Source organism: Pseudorca crassidens, chromosome 15, assembly GCF_039906515.1.
Source record: "Pseudorca crassidens isolate mPseCra1 chromosome 15, mPseCra1.hap1, whole genome shotgun sequence".
Lineage (NCBI taxonomy): Eukaryota > Metazoa > Chordata > Mammalia > Artiodactyla > Delphinidae > Pseudorca > Pseudorca crassidens.
In genome coordinates, this window is record NC_090310.1 from 32,769,294 (window position 1) to 32,784,445 (window position 15,152).

General features: G+C 45.2%; 1 protein-coding gene across 40 annotated transcripts in view; it reads right to left on the reverse strand.

Annotated features, from left to right (window-relative positions):
- The window catches only part of RBFOX1 (RNA binding fox-1 homolog 1), a 2,180,200-nt gene that overhangs the window by 157,137 nt on the left and 2,007,911 nt on the right, over nucleotides 1-15,152 (reverse strand). The gene's annotated exons all lie outside the window — the stretch shown is intronic.

The window sequence follows — 15,152 nt, forward strand, 5'->3', positions numbered from 1 at the left end:
ACTACAAGGAACTGGCTAAATAAACTAGGTCCAATCAAAACGATGCCAGGCACTAAAACACCAAGAGGCCATCAGAGACATAAAGGAAGGTTAAAATACAGGAAATGACTTGGAAAGACATGTATGATATTTTTAACTAGAACAGTATGGCATGTACCAACTTTGTATGTTTATTTATTTAAAAAATTTTGGTAACACATTGCAAGAGCTCTCAGAGGATAAAGGACCAGGTGGTCAATGAAGGGATAGAGCAATTGTGTTATTATTATTACTTGCTTATTTGGGTTTTTATCTTTTCTATAATGAATAGGAGTTATTTGCATAGTTTTAAAGAGTCAAGGAATTGGGTCTTTTTGTTTTTTAATCTGCAACATGGAACACAGGGTCAGTAACTGATTTTTTTTTAAATGAGCTCAGTGTCACAGAATAATGATAATAATTGCTTCTATTTTTTTTTAATGCTTCCAGATATCTAAAGCATGTGCACATCTAATTTCTCATCTAAGCCTCAAAACAGTCCTGTCGGGCAGGCAGGGCTGATATTTCTGCTTCTGCTCCCAGAGGCTGAGATGCAGGCTCAGAGGATGCATATGACTTTCTGAGGGTCACACAGCCTCCGAAGGCAGTGCTAAGACCTTTTACCAAGTTTTCCAGCTCCCCATCCCATGTTTCTTCCCCTCCACTGTTTGTCTCTATCTGGCAAGAAAAACCACAGCAGCCAGAGGTAAACCAAGTCACTGTCAAGGTCAGACCCTCCATTCAGGGTACTTGGTTTAATTCTAAATTTGCTGGGTCAGAGGAGGACAGGAGTGGAGGCAGAGCTGGCGGGACTTAAACAGGTAGCAGCAGTACCCCAAACCCTGGGATATACAACAGGCCTGTCCAGAGCCCATTAATATGGCTGGCAGCTCCTGGAGGCTGCAGGGGGCAGAGGGGCTGGTGCTGGGGTTTTGATGTCTCCCAGAATTATCAACTAATGTGCGTCTGCTGCACAGGGAGGTGAGATCAAAGCTTCCCATGGAGGGGAAATGTGGGGCCCGGCCTCGAGCAAGGGGGTCAGGGGGCTGCAAAGACTGCCTCCCCTATCCCCCTACTGCCTGCATCCTGCCTCTCTCACCGGTGGGCTTCCTTTCTCCAAGGGAAACTGCTGGTCAAGAAGGGGGAGGCGTGGAGGCTCTCATCTTGTCAGTTTCTGCAGAAACAACCTTTGCTTTAACTATGTTCTCTTATTCTATGTAGCTCCTTAAGTTCCCCTTGGCTCTCAGCAAGGCAGACAGAGGGGCTCTAGGAAAAATATAATCCCTGCCTCGAATGATAATCATAACAGCTTTCAGTTTGCATGCCTGTTCTTGGCCAAATGCTGATGCAAGTTGAGTATATTATCCTGCTTAATCCTCACGACAACCCTATTCATTCATTCATTCAATCACTCAGCCCTTCATCCTGAGCATCTACTTTGAGCAAAGCATTGGAGAAACAGGGATGCTGAACGGAATGCACCAGGGAACTGATCTTCCAGGGTAGCCAATGGATCAGCATAAGTAAGTCAACTAACAAAGAAAATGTTGCGAGTTGCAGTAAGTGCTATAAAGCAAACAAATTCAAGAAACAAATACGTATTTGTTATGTATGTATGTATTAATTTCCTAGGGCTGCCATAAAGAATTGGGAACCTAAAACAATGCAAATTTATTCTCTCACAATTCCTGAGGCCAGAGGACCAAAATCAAGGTTTTAGCTGAGCCATGCTCCCTCCAAAGGCTCTGAAGGACAATCCTTCCTTTCTTCTTCCTAGATTCTGGTGGCTCCTGGCAATCCTTGGCACTTCCTGGCTTGCAGCTGCGTCACCCCAGTCTCTGCCTCTGTAATCCTATGTCCTCCTTCCTTGTGTGTGTCTCCTCCTCTTACAAGGATGCCAGTCATTGGACTTAGGGTCCACCCTAATCCAGTATGACCTCATTTAACTTAACTAATAATATCTGCAAAGACTCTACTTCCAAACAAGGTCACATTCTGAGGTTCCTGCTGGACATGAATTTGGGGCATTATTCAACTCAATAAACAGTATTAAGTTCATTTTGCAAACTGGGTAACACAGCTAGCAAGTGTTTGGACACGTGTTGGTCTTACTCCAAAACCCACTTCCCCTTAGTCATTATCCCCCTACAGTAGTCATAATCAAGCAATTTTTACCCCCCAGGACAGAGGCAAGACATTTAATGTAGCAACTCAGAGCCCAGTCTTAGGAGTCAGTTTTGGGTCCAATTCAGGATTTTTGGTTTCATTTTTCCTCCTCCATAGAATGAGGGGATTCTCTCCTGCTTCACAGAGTCATTGAGAAGAAAAATGGAAATAAGGAATTTAGAACATATAGATACAGCTTGGCAAACATCAGGTACCCTGTAAATTACAGTTGTTAAGAAATCCTCCGGGAAATGGTTCTCGATTTTAACGTGCATAAGGCTACATTGAACATACTGTGTTACCATGGGCCCATGGGCCAACCATTTAACCCCTCCAAGATTCAGTTGTCTCATCTGAAAAAGGACAATATAGGGTTTTTTTCTGTTTTTTTTTTTTTTTTTTTTTGCGGTACGCAGCCCTCTCACTGTTGTGGTCTCTCCCGCTGCGGAGCACAGGCTCCGGACGCGCAGGCTCAGCGGCCACGGCTCACGGGCCCAGCCACTCCACGGCATGTGAGATCTTCCCGGACTGGGGCACGAACCCGCAACCCCTGCATCGGCAGGCGGACTCTCAACCACTGCACCACCAGGGAAGCCCGAAAAGATAGTTTTATCTAGGGGTTTTTGAAATTGGGTGATACAAGTGAGAGTGTCTGGCATTTGATGGGTCCTTGGCAATGGAAGCTACCGGCCTCACCATTATCATGATCAGGAGCTGGCCCATAAGAAGAATCTTGTATTTTACATCAGATTCCAAATGTCTCCTACCATCTGACACTCTCCAGTAAGTGAGCAGTGAGATTATCACAGAACACTAGTTCTTAACCCCTTGTGGGAAGCAATGTGTTGGTGGGCTGCATAGAACTCACCCAGGGAATGTGTTAAAAGTAGATTCCCACTGGCCTCCTACCCAGTCACCCAACCCCCACCCCGGTGCAGATCCAGTAACTCAGGGGATGTGTCACTTAAACACCATCCCTGCATGATTCCAAGGCACAGCTGGTGCAGGAACAGTAGGGGAAGGGATGCTGCAGCTGTGCAATGCTTCATCTGCCTATGCTCATCCCTTACTCTGAAGGACAAGTGCCTCTATGATTGTCAGAACCTGGGACGTTCACTGGGACTCAGCCTATAGCAGGTAGAGTCACCGAGCCCCGAATGTCAGTATCTGCAGTAGGGATGTCACTGAATTCTCTGCTGCCTGTTTTTTCTTTGTCTTTTCAAAGAAGACAGAAATTATGGGGTGAGCCCACCCTCTCTCTCTCTCTTTCCTTCCCTCCCGCTTCACGCCTCCCCTTTTTGTCTCTCTGTTTTATTTTGTCTCTGTTTCCATCTACCTCCTCTGTGTTTACAAGCCTTTTGGAATCTGACCTGCACACCTAGATGGTCTGCAATCCAGGAGGGGAGATGCAGTGGGAAGCTGGGAGAAAGTGATCTGTCTGGCTTATGCCATCTTCTGGCCTAAGTTACATTCTCCAACTCTGTCTTTGTCATAGGTCCCTGAATCAGAGGATATATGTTGCTTGCCTAGATATTTAAAAAGGAGGATTTGAACTCCTCTTTGGACAGTCTTCCCAGTGTATACCTTCAGGTCCTGTCTACCTCATGGGGATGGAGGCGGGTGACAAACTAGTTTCAGAAGGTTCGGGTTTCAGCCTTTGTGACATTTAATATGGAAATCTCATCTGCTACTTCTAGAAGTAAACTGCTGCTCTAGGTAGCTCAGAGGCATCCCTGAGAAAGCCTCCAATGCCCACCGTCCTTTCCAGTTCAGGTCCTGAGAGAAGGAAAACCTTAGATACCAGCCAGTCCTGGTCTCTGACCTCAAGCAGCTGCAGTGTCCCTTAGGGAGGTTGCTTTCTTGGGAAATGGAGCATCTATTCACCCAAAACATCTTTGCAAGCACTTATTCTATGAGTGCCCCAGAAGACTCCTTCAGTACCCAAAATCACTCATATTATTCCACGCAGTCCTCATGGCAGCCAACAAGATCATTTGCTGGATAAAGAAACTGAGACTCAGAGAGAATGCCAGATTCCACTGGTTAGTGAGGAGAGCATAGCTGCTTGGACCACACGGCTCATGGTCTCCCATTCCAAAGGGATGCTCCCATTCCAATGCTCCCTTTGGAGCATTCCAGAAAATCCATCGTTAAACCTCTATGTCAGAAACCGATTAAAGGGCAAACCCTAAACCTCCATTAACACCATAGTATCTGAGACACCCTCGCTGGAATGAACAGGATTTTCATAGCAAATTGAGATGCTTTTCCTATGCCCTAAATGATAGTGAACATTCAATTCTAAGTAACATACAAGTCAGAAAAAAAAAATAAAAGAAGACACAGCTGACGTAAAGCAAACACTAACAGTATCATGTGATGAGGGTGATGTGCCCGCAGGAGGTGGGAACTTCCTATCAGGAGGGGTCCTTCAAGGGCTAAATTGGGAAACATGCCAGGTAGACCTGGGCCTTTCATTTGAATTTTAGAACTATCAGCAATTAACTCTTCTTTCTGGGGGAATTTACCTCTGGAGATTTTGCTGAATCGTTTATTTTTGAACCTCAGGTACAGTTCTTTGTACTTGTCCTTATGTATGGTTTCTGGGTAATTAGGGTGAATTGCCTTTCCGCTCGGGGTTGGCACAGCAGTAGGGGGTGGAAAGGGGTTTGAGTGAATGCTGGAGCCCTGGATTTCCAGGTAGGGGGCTTCTTCTAAACAAAAACACCCTGGGCCTTGGGCAAGGTGGGGTGGAATGTTTCTCTCATCAGATCCTCTGCGAGATGCAGCCAGTGCACTCACGGAACTAACCTGAGTCTGCAAAATGAAGGTTCCTCAGAGACACAGCAGGGACTGCATGCACATGGTCTGTAGAGGTAAACAGCGTCGGGTACGAATCCAGCCTTGGTGACACAAGGAGCCTGGGGCCGGGGGCGAGTTATGAGGCTTCTCTAAAACTCAGTTGTCTCATCTGCAAAATGGAAACATTCCTACCAGCCTAACACAGATGCTGGGGGGGCTCCAGGAGATCCTTTCTGTAAAGTACCTCATACGCGTCTAATTATTGCTCTGCCTTCTGAGGCTTTCAGGAAGAAACAAGCCTAAGTACTAAGAGCAAACCTGACAAGGCCATGGCTACCATGAGCAAGTTTATATCTGTCTTTTGTGTCCATAACAACAACCAGAGAGATGGCAGAGACAGAAGCAGCCAAGGGTTATTGAATGCATCCTACATGCCTGCTCTAAGCGAAGAACTTTGCAATCACTGACTTATGTCTTCTTCACAACTACTTTCTGAGATAAGTACTTTAATTGCCCTAATTTTATAGTTTATGATAAATAACACACAACAGTTGGGGTGCTTGCCAAGTCTTGTAGGGGTGGCATGTGGCAGAATCTGCAATCTCTTAACCACGCCACCCACTTGGAGCCAGGCTGCCTCATCTTAAAGTACCGTGAGGTACAAACAAATTCCCGCAGGCAGAGACCTAAAGGCTTTCTCCAGAGATGAAGCAATACTCCAAGGATGGGTTTCAATAGGCAGGGTGGCTCTGAATTGACAAAATGAGCCTTTGGAAACAGGGGATGGAGGTTAGAAGAATCTCACCCCACAGGTGACAACTGCCTCTCTGAGTGCTGACCATAACAATAAATCCACACCTTAGTAACACTAATGGCATATATGATGCTCTTGAAGTAGTAGCCGCTGCAGCTGATGGAGTGCCTTCCACACTTCAGGGCTTAGTGAGATTAAACAACTTTCCCCAAGTCATGCAGTGAAGAAGGGGCAGTGTTGGGATTTGAATCCAATGCTTAGCTCCAAAGGGCTGTCTTTGGAGCTGTCTTTGGAAGAGATAGAAGCCAGTGTAGAGAAGGAGCCACCATCTGGTCTCTATCTCTCTATATGCTACATTCTTACCATTCTGAGAAAGAGTCCTCACCCACCATTCATTCCCCCATTCCCCACCTGAAGCTGTGCCAGAAGGGCAGAGGCAGAAAGCCCAGTGACATCATGGACTTGGTGCACACAGCAATAGGATGCTCTGTTTGGTCTGTTGTGGCTGCATCCTCATCCTTGCATCTCACCTCACTCTGGCCACCAGTGTCCAGTGGCTCCAACTTTTGGATGACTGCAAGTCATCAATTTGAGTGTGGTACTTTGAGTGATCCCTGTTGGAAATACACACGGTGGGGGGGGGGCAGGGAAATCACCATTTATGGAACTTCTACTGAGGTGACTGGATTTATACACATTATCTCTTGCCTCAGATCACACAGCTAAGAAGCAACAGGGACAGGATTTCACCCGGGTTTCTCAGATGTCCAAAAGCACACTCTTCATGCTCTGTGTTACTGCCACCTCCAAGTGAGGAAAAAGGCTGCCCTGGGAATACAGAGAGATGGAGCGTGTGGCTTTGTGTATGCTCTTCCCTCCTCCTGGAACGCTGTTCCCACTGTCTTCTCAGCTTGAATCTCTCTCATCCCTCAGAACACAGCTTAGCTGTCACCTCCACTGAGAAGGCTTCCAGGACCTCATGGCCCTCCAACCTTACCCTCTTCCTCAACCTTCTATGTGTATATTTCCAAAGATGTGGTGGATGGAAGAGGGCTGCACATTCTTTGCCACTCCTCCTAATCAAAAGTGAGTCTCTTTCCCCCTCCTTGGATGTGGGCTGACTATAGCCAATAGACTGGGCAGAAAGGGCAATGGTGCAAATGTCAAGGCTGAGCTTTAGGAGATATGCAGCTTACATTCCCATTCCTTGATTCCCTTTAGGAATCCAGCCACCATGTCAGTGTTTTTATTCTATGAGGATGCCTACCTAAGAAGTCTGCTTAACCAGAGACCACCATGCTGTGAGGAAGCCCAAGGTAGTCAAGTAGAGAGGGACCATGGCATAGAGACAAGGTAGTCAAGTAGAGAGGGACCATGGCATAGAGACAATCACCAAGGTCCAGACATCTAACAGAAACCTTGGAACTTACTGCCCAGCCCAGCCACCAGCAGAAGATGAGTAGATGAACCCAACTGATCTGTCCAGCTGAGCCTTACCCAAACTCCTGAAGCTAGAAACATGAGCAAATAAAATGATGGTAAGTCCCTATTTGGGGAGGTAGCTTGTTAGGCAGCAACGCGTCACCAAAGCAAACACTATGATTTGTAATTATTTAATAGTGTTGTTTACTTGTTTCCATCTCTCTCTCCTACAAGAACATAATCACCCTGAGGGCAGAAACCATGCCTGTTTTTGCCTGTCCCTGAATCCCCAGTGCCTGTTATATAGTAAGCACTCAACAAATAATTGCGAATAAATGCTTTACCATCAAACTAGTAACAAATGTATAAGTAGGAATAGCAGTAACAATAGAGCAGGGATAGTTGCAGTCATCATAACAGCGATCATCAAAAGAATAGTAATAGTAGCAGTGACTGCTGCCATGCTGAGTTAAAGGAGTAACACAGAGAACACACCTCTCAAAAAGATCATCGTGGGCTTCCCTGGTGGCGCAGTGGTTGAGAGTCCGCCTGCCGATGCAGGGGACACGGGTTCATGCCCCGGTCTGGGAAGATCCCACATGCCGAGGAGCGGCTGGGCCCGTGAGCCATGGCCGCTGAGCCTGCGCATCCGGAGCCTGTGCTCCGCAATGGGAGAGGCCACAACAGTGAGAGGCCCGCGTACCGCAAAAAAAAAAAGGATCATCGTTTTTAAGGTTATTGTTATGAACATTGTCATCACAGCAACTCCCTTTAATGCATGAGTATCATATGCAAGATACTGTGATAGAGGCTTCTGTACATTATCTCTACCTTCCACTTACAATAACCCCAGAATATAGTGAAGGTAGTACTATTCTCAGAAAACTCAAGTGATGCTCATGATTACAGATGCCCAAAGACTTGGGAAGTTTCTAGGTGGGTTTTGGGGAAGCGGTATCCTCACTGGTGGATCCTGGTTTCAAAGGTGCTGGAAGGTAGGTTTAAAACAAGGATCTTATTGATGGGGAAAAGGACAAGTGGAAGAAAACAATCCAACTGAAACCTCAGGTAGGGAGCACCTTCCCGGAACCCCTTCTCATATCCCCTTGTTCCCCCTGCTAGGATGGGGTACTCATGGGTCCCCCTAGTGCCCCATTTCAAGGTCTAAGCCAGTGCTGATGGCTCAGCCGTGCCTCCATTGATTTCTCACTCTTCCTGGGCACAGACAATGTGTGACTCATTTCTGTTTCCCAGCAAGGACCTGGCACACAGTAGGTGTTGATAAATGTTTTCTGCACTAAATGCAATTGGGATCAATGCCCAAAAGGCAGATTCTCTCACTTCCATTGTTTAAAAATACCACGGATTTCCCCTTATGCATTATGTATCACAGAAATTAATTTATCCGGAACTGTCTTCCAATGCAGTTTCCGAAGGCTCTAGTCTGCATCCAGCTGGAAAACTGTACTGGGGTGGGGGGTGTCTGGCTAGTCTCTGACTCTGTCTGTTAATCCCAAACACCACAGGTCCAAGGATAAGGGTCTGAGTGAAAAAGTCAGGTCAGAAGCCAACGTTTCCTGATTCCCACTTCCCTTGGCAAGGTCAGGATGGATGGATCTCACAGAATCAGGTACATCTTTCCTGACTGCCCTCACCCCAAACCCAGTGGCTTCTCCATTCTTCCCACCCTTTGGGAGAGGGCTGCGGGAGAAGTCGTACAGAGTTGTGGTTATTAGCACGGGTTGTGGTTTCAGACATAACATGTGCTAGTAACGTGGCCTTGGGAAAATCATCAAGTCACATCAACTCTCCAAGCCTTAATTTCCTCATCTGTAAAAAGAACATCATTACATCGACACTCAATGGCCAATCTCAGGATTAAATGATGTGGGACTATAGCACCCCAGACTAGTAACAAAGTTCACATGTGGGCATACTGCATGTTACAAAGAGCTGTGGCAGATTCTTTGGTCATTTGATAATTGCTCCAACTCTGTGAGTTAGGCAGGGTGTAGATTATTTTTGTGCCCATTTGGAAGATGGGAAAACCAAGAACTCAGAATGATGCCTAATCATAGACTCCGTGCCAATTACATGCCAGGCAGAGTCATAAAGAGCTTTGCCTGAAATATCTTCCTGTGTTCACAAAAGTTACAAAGTTAAGACAATTATATTCTGAAAATTGAGGATCATGGAGATTAAGTAACTTGCTTAAATTGTTAAAAGGTGGTGAAGTAGGGGTTGAACCAAGACAGCCTGACACCATAATTGGTGATCTTACCCACTGCCCTGAGTGACTTGCTTAAGTGAATGCCCAAGTCGGAACCAGAGCTAAGGACTTCAAGCTTTTTTCTCTCCATTAGCCTATACACTGATACTCAATTTATAGAAAACTCTGTGTGTTTCAGATCAAAGCTAAAACATTTTTAATTAACTCCAGTCTGGCTCTCCTATTTTTAAAAGGGCACAGATTAAATGTGTCAAAAATTCAGATTCAACTATATTTTATTTCTTGTTTCCTACATGCCAAGGGTTTCCCTATTAATCAATCCACTTAAGAATCACAGCTAATAAGATAGGCGTTATTCTGTCCATTTTAAAGATAGAAAAATAGAGGTTTGCTTAATGATATAATTAGGTGTCTCACAAGCATCTCAAAGTTCATACACACACGCTGAATTTTTGATCTCAACTCCTTCTGTTCTTTGGAAAACGATCCTTATCTCCACCAAGACTCAACTTTGTAAGAGTTGGCATTTACCAGGCCCAAGCTCAGAGTCACTATGGACCCCATTCTCTTTCTTACATACTACAGCCAACAAATTGTCCAGCCCACACTAGTTCATGTTGCCTTCTCTTGTCTGGACCACTGCAGTAGCTTCCTAACTTCTCTTTCTGTCACCGCCTACCCCACCCCATTTCTGTGACCCTCTAATTAATTTTCCATAGTACCATCAGATCATTCCTAAAATCAAAATCAAATCCTGTCATTCTCTTGCTTAAAATCCAGTGGCCTCTCAGTGCAAAGGATAAATAGATACACCTCCACCTCCACCCCCAATACGGCTCACAGGGCCCTGCATGAGTGTTCCCTGACCACTTCTTTAGCCTCATCTTGGGCCATCTTTTCCCCTTCCCCAGCCCAGACACACTGACTTTCTTTCATTTGAATACACCAAGTTGCTTCCTGCCAGGGATGTGGTGGTAAGTGGTTAACAACCAGTTCTATAGAAAACAAACCCCCAAGAGCCCTGACTTGTAACACTGCCAATTTCCGTGGTGTAAGTACTCTCACTATGGCCATTCCAAGCTACTAACATGGCATCCTGGTCATGCTGGGGAGAAATGTACACCCTTGCACAGCACCTATACCTTTCCTTTATGGCAATTTCCACAGATGTAATCATTCAATTATGAAAGTGATTTTTGTCTGTTTGTTTGTATTCTATGGTTTATACTAGACTGTAATTTCTAAAGGAGAATCCATATCTATCCTTCACTCTTGCACCTCCAAGGCCTAGTACTCTGCCTCCCAAATAGCAGAAACTCAAGACATATTCATGAATCAGTAAATGACACACACTTGCTGAGTATTTTATTCTAGGCTCTGTGTTAAGCACGGAGAATAAAACAGATGAGTAAGGTACCATGGTGTCCTCAAGGACTTTCCAGCTGTACGGCAAAAGTAAAGTTTGAAACTATTGTAACGTTGCTGGGTGAGCATTTAGTAGATTAATGTGTATTGTGACATATTGTAGGAGTTCAAGAAACAATTTTATTTTATTTTTTGGATACCAGAGGAGTGAATTCTCAAGGCACATCCTGCATGTAAAGGGAATAACAACTCCGGCTTTGAGATGGTATCATGAAAGGATTTATAGATGAACAAAGGCTGGGAGTAAGGAAAGATCTGATAGAATTTCCAGCAAAAGCAATTACCAACACTTCAGAGTTTAATTTCAGCGTGGAAGGCCTCCTCTCCAGCGAGCTTCCTTCCTGATGCTTTCTTACCCAGTTCATTTTCAAACTATACTGAGGTATCGAAAACCACTTGCATTTCTGAGCCGTAACACACGGTGAGATGTCTGGCAACAGGGCTTGCCAGCCTCCCCACCGTGAATAAAAATGATGTGGACCAATTGCTTACATCTGTGAAAACCTATGTGACTATAAAGGTAGACCCCAGTTTCCCGGCCCCAGAAAGGGCCTGGGAGCCCAGCAGCCCTGAGCTGGCCCAGGGAAATGATGGGAAATTCAATTTCAGAAGGGCTGTTTGCAAAGTAATCCAATACATTATGGTGTGTGCATTATTATTGTACTATATTGAGTAATATCACATTTAAGAAGATTTCATAGCATCATAGCCATTCACAGGGGAATATAAAAGCGGTTAATAAAATAGAGAAGTACAATTTCCCTTCAGTGTTAGTTTTGCTCCTATTATACTCAGAATAATAATCAGAGGTCCACTTAGCTTGACTTGGGAAGTATCAGATCTGTAATTATCTCATGTCTACAGTGTCGTTATCAAGGGTTCAGCCCCAGTATCACGCCACAGTGAATCCTCAGAAAGCCTGCACAACTCACTACCCACGTTGAGGAAGGAAAAGCACAGGGCTTCCTAAAGTGCCACCCACCCACCCCCACACACACCCCAGGGGAAGTCCAGATGCCTGTGCGGCCCAGGCTGGGCTCTCTGCTAGAACTAAGCTGCAAAACAAAACCTGGATCCTGTTTACTAGGGCTTCCTTCTGCCGTGGGTAGGCTCCTGCCCTATGAACCCTTATTTTGAAAAGGAAACATGTGATTTCCCCCAGCCACTCAACCTAACGTCTCCTTCTTGCTAAGGCAAGTGGAAAAAACATTCTCTGCAGATTTGTTGAGAGCAATGAAAGATGCTTAAATGACTGTTCGCTAAAAACTCACCTTCGGTGGCTCTAACCAAGCCTTTCAAGGCTCTTCTGGGGATTAGCTGTTCTAGCTACAGGAGAAGTGATCTCTTGGGGCTTTCTTACCACCTTCTCATGTCAGCCCCAGAGCTGGGCCCCAGTTGCCTATTTTAGTCAAGAGTTATTTCCACTGCCTGTGCCTATGTGTGTAAAGACCTGCCATGGTGTGTTAGAAAGAGCAGTTCAGTGCCTTTGGCATCAGCCAGGTCTGGGTTTGAGTTCTGTGCCCATCACTTACTGATGGTACCACTTGGGGCAATTTTCATCACCCCTGAGTCTCTGTTTTCCTTGTCTGTGAAATGGGGGTAACACTACGTGCCGCTAGGTTTAGAATAATGGATTGAAAGCCTGAATACATTACCCCAGACTATTAATACTTACTCTATTAATAATAACACTTCTGGCATTCATTTCATGATCTCAGAAGACGGAAACACTTGCTACACTCCTGCTCTGATTTAAATCAAAGTCAATAGTGATATAGGTTTCACTTTCAAAGGTTTTTTTGGAAAATGTGGGCACTGCATGTGTGTATGGATATGTTTGGAGGTACAAGGGGATGCTACATTTCTGATATAACTCTGGAATTCATTAAATTCTGACATTATGCAAACATTTATTTTCTTGCCAGAGTTCCACAGGGAAGTCCAGTTTGATGGAGAAGACTAAAATAAATGCAGTTTATTTTTCAGCTCAGGGGAGAAATTAGGATTATTGTATTAAAAAATAATCCAGAAGACCCAGATACCCTGGTCAAACTCAAATGCCTATGAGGGCCAGTCCAGGTAGATGGAAAAGGTAAGTTTGGTGAAATACTATAGGGAGTGGTGGCAACTACGGCATACGGTCTTGGGGAACAGCCCATCTTCAACATTCGCACATCATAGCCATGTTTTGTTAGACTTTTCCACTTCTAATCAAAGCCAGGTTATACTGTAAAATCTCCCATTTTTAATTGTAGGCAGTTTATTCCATTGGGAAGCCTGAGGTCTAAATCGAGTCAGCAGGCCAACAATATATAAGCTTTGTCCTGGATCAGGGATTAACACACCTTTTCTATAGAGGGCCAAATAGTAAGTATTTTCAGCTTTGCAGGCCCTGTATCTCTTTACAATTACTCACCTCTGCTGTCGTAACGTAAAAGCAAAGCAGCCATGGATAATGCATGAATGGATTGGTATGGCTGTCTGCCAATAAAACTTTATTGACAGAAAGAGGTGGTGGGCCAGAACTGCCCCACTGGTCAGTTTGCCAAGCCTTGGCCTAACTACTTAACGCTGATACTCTGATACTAAAGGCCTGGACGAGGCGAAGGCTGGAGAGAAGACGGGAAGGCTGGGCTGGCAAGGGGCTCTGGATCCCGTGGGCAGCTGGATCAGGTAGACTGACAGCCAAGGCTCCGGGGTCCATGCAATGCTTCCTACTCCTCTTTCCAACCTTTGATCAGGTCCCCTCCATTCTTCAATGCCAGGAGTTTCTGGGATTCAAAACTGGAGAAGACTCCCAAATTCAAGGACTAAGCTGCCTTGCCTCCCTCCCGTCCCCAAACTTCCCCCTCCAAGAGTCAAGAAGACTCTCTGGGGCTCATCCCCCTGGCCTGCCCCACCCCTATCATCTCTTTCTCTTTTGTGAAGCCACCAGATGAGTGTCACCCAGAGACACTGCCTGGAAGCCCAGGCAACTCCTTGCATAATTGCTAACCTGACTCCCACTTGCAAGCCAATTAGAGGGAAAAGGGGGGACGAGACCCACCTCCTGTCATTCGGGCGCTACCGCCACCACCGCTTTTCTTAGTAAAAAGAAAAAAGGTAGTTAATTTCTGCCCCTAAAAAAGGTTAGGGAACAATCTCTTTAAATTACAGTGTGATAACGTGAAGCAAAGATGCAGAAGTCAAATACAATTTGGGTTATAATTAGTGATTTCCTTGTAGCAAGTTTCTCTGGGAGATCCAGGCTTCCTCTAGTCAGCTTGCCAAGTGGTCTGAAGGTCCCTTTCACTCCGAGGGGCCACTGGATGCCACGAGGGGGGGAGGGGGTGATTGGGGGATGGAAGAGTGTGTGTGTGTGTATGTGTGTGTATGCTATGTGTTTATAAATTGAAGCAGTTTAGACATAAATTCAGAATTATGGGGACAGCGATTATTAAGATACTTGTCTGCTATGATATTATCATGTTTAAAATAGCACGGTAAAATAAACTAATTCTGATGGGGAAGTCAAACAATGTGGGTTTAGGAATCCACCAGGCCTCTGCTGGCATTTACACTCATCCCTTTATTAGTTGTATGGCCTTGGGGCAAGTTATTTAACATCTGTGCTGTTTCCTCACCTGTCATTCTAGCATCACCACATGCATCCCTTGATGGGCTATGGAATGTGACTAAAATTTTCAGCATAGCGTGTGGCTCTTGAGTGAGTTAGGGAGCGGACCCTGGAGGTGGACTGGCTGCCTTTCAATCCCAGCTCTGACCTTAGTGGCTTTGTGATGTGACCTGGGTACTCTCCTTGATTTCTCTATGCCCTGATGTTCTCACCTAGGTAACAAGGGGTTTTAATTATGGTACCTATTTCCTCTGGATGATGTAAGATTCCATCAGATCATGCACAGAAAGCTGGTAGCATCACTGCACTGGGCATCTAACACATGCTCACTACATGCTAGTTACTGTTATGTAGACGTTACTCATACAGGATAGTTGAGTCTTCTTTTTTAATTTTCTTCCTTTCAGCCCCCAAACTTCTATTTGTTTTTCCCCATCTACCAGTCAAGATGCAGATTTACAGTTGCCCCTTTTAAAAGACCAGGGCAGCCCAAACTTGTTGAACTGTATTATTTGCAACGACTTCCAGGATTTTTTAAAAAAACCTTTTTGCTTCCACAACAAGTCTGTAATACTTAAGGCTTCATATTACCTTGGTCCTGATGGCCTGGTTTGTTTTGGACTGTACTGTCTGCAAGCTTTGGTTTATTGGAGAACAAACTTGCCCATGTAGCTTTGTCTCAAGGACACCGAGATCGCATAAGAGTCACGTCCTCAAGG